At 32.6% G+C, this 2,096-nt stretch overlaps 1 non-coding gene across 1 annotated transcript; it reads right to left on the reverse strand.

Moving 5' to 3' along the window:
• Positions 1–1,504: 1,504 nt before the first annotated feature.
• Positions 1,505–1,612, reverse strand: LOC112767648 (small nucleolar RNA R71). Its single transcript, XR_003185090.1, has one exon. It is a non-coding gene; the product is annotated as a small nucleolar RNA R71 (small nucleolar RNA).
• Between the last annotated feature and the right edge of the window lie 484 nt (positions 1,613–2,096).

Here is a 2,096-nt window from a genome sequence, read left to right on the forward strand (position 1 = left end):
ATGCATTGCATCTTTTTTGTGTTTTTCTCTCTCATCATAAAAATTCAAAAATCAAAAAAATATCTTTCCCTTTTTCGCTCATCAAATTCGAAAATTTGGATTGACTTTTTCAAAAATTTTTAAAATCAAATTGTTTCTCATGAGTCAAATCAAATTTTCAATTTGAAAATCTTATCTTTTTCAAAATCTTTTTCAAAAATCAAATCTTTTTCAAAATTCTTGGTTATTTTCGAAAATTCCAAAAAAATATTTTTCAAAAATCTTTTTCTTATTTTTATATCAAATTTTCGAAAATAACATAATCAATTAATGTTTTGATTCAAAAATTTGAAGTTTGTTACTTGCTTGTTAAGAAAGATTCAAACTTTAAGTTCTAGAATCATATCTTGTGATTCCTTGTGAATCAAGTCATTAATTGAGATTTTAAAAATCAAATCTTTTTCAAAACTAATTTCAATTATATCTTTTCAAAAATATCTTCTTATCTTATCTTTTTCAAAAATATCTTTTCAAAATATCTTTCCTAACCTCCTAACTACTTATCTTTTCAAAATTTGTTTCAACTAACTAACTAACTTTTTGTTTGTTTCTTAACTTTTTCAAAACCACCTAACTAATTCTCTCTTTCTAATTTTCGAAAATATCTCCCCCTTTTTTCAAAAATTTCTTTTTTATTAACTAATTATTTTTATTTTTTATTTAAAAAAAAATTCGAAAAAAATACTAACCTTTTTCAAAAACTATTTTCAAAAATTGTTTTCGAAAATTCACTTCCCCCTCTCATCTTCTTCTATTTGTTTATTGATATACTAACATCTTTCCTTCAACTCTCCAAAAATCCGAACCCCCTCTCTCTCTGAGTTCAGATTTTCTTCCCTTCTTTTCTTCTACTAACACAAGGATCCCCATATTGTGGTATAAAGGATCCATATTATTATTACTATTTTTTCTGTGCCATCTTCTTTGTCATATGAGCAGGAGCAAGGACAAGAATATTCTTGTTAAAGTAGATCCAGAACTTGAAAGGACTCTGAAGAAAAAATTAAGAGAAGCTAAAATACAACAATCCAGAGATAACCTTTCAGAAATTTTCGAACAGGAAAAGGAGATGGCAGCCGAAAATAATAATAATATAAGGAAGATGCTTGGTGAATTCACTGCACCTAATTCCAATTTACATGGAAGAAGCATCTCCATTCCTGCCATTGGAGCAAACAACTTTGAGCTGAAACCTCAATTTGTTTCTCTGATGCAGCAGAACTGCAAGTTTCATGGACTTCCATCTGAAGATCCCTTTCAGTTCTTAACTGAATTCTTGCAGATATGTGATACTGTTAAGACTAATGGAGTAGATCCTGAAGTCTACAGGCTCATGCTTTTCCCTTTTGCTGTAAGAGACAGAGCTAGATTATGGTTGGATTCTCAACCCAAAGACAGCCTGAACTCTTGGGATAAGCTGGTCACGGCTTTCTTAGCCAAGTACTTTCCTCCTTAAAACCTGAGCAAGCTTAGAGCTGATGTTCAAACCTTCAGACAGAAAGAAGGTGAATCCCTCTATGAAGCTTGGGAAAGATACAAACAGTTGACCAAAAAGTGTCCTTCTGACATGCTTTCAGAATGGACCATCCTGGATATATTCTATGATGGTTTATCTGAGTTATCAAAGATGTCATTGGATACTTCTGCAGGTGGATCCATTCACCTAAAGAAAACGCCTGCAGAAGCTCAAGAACTCATTGACATGGTTGCTAATAACCAGTTCATATACACTTCTGAAAGGAATCCTGTGAGTAATGGGACGCCTATGAAGAAGGGAGTTCTTGAGGTTGATACTCTGAATGCCATATTGGCTCAGAATAAAATATTGACTCAGCAAGTCAATATGATTTCTCAGAGTCTGCATGGAATGCAAGCTGCATCCAACAGTACTCAAGAGGCATCTTCTGAAGAAGAAGCTTATGATCCTGAGAACCCTGCAATAGCAGAGGTGAATTACTTAGGTGAACCTTATGGAAACACCTATAACTCAACATGGAGAAATCATCCAAATTTCTCATGGAAGGATCAAAAGCCCCAGCAAGGCTTTAATAATGGTG

Source organism: Arachis hypogaea, chromosome 17, assembly GCF_003086295.3.
Source record: "Arachis hypogaea cultivar Tifrunner chromosome 17, arahy.Tifrunner.gnm2.J5K5, whole genome shotgun sequence".
NCBI classification, from domain to species: domain Eukaryota; kingdom Viridiplantae; phylum Streptophyta; class Magnoliopsida; order Fabales; family Fabaceae; genus Arachis; species Arachis hypogaea.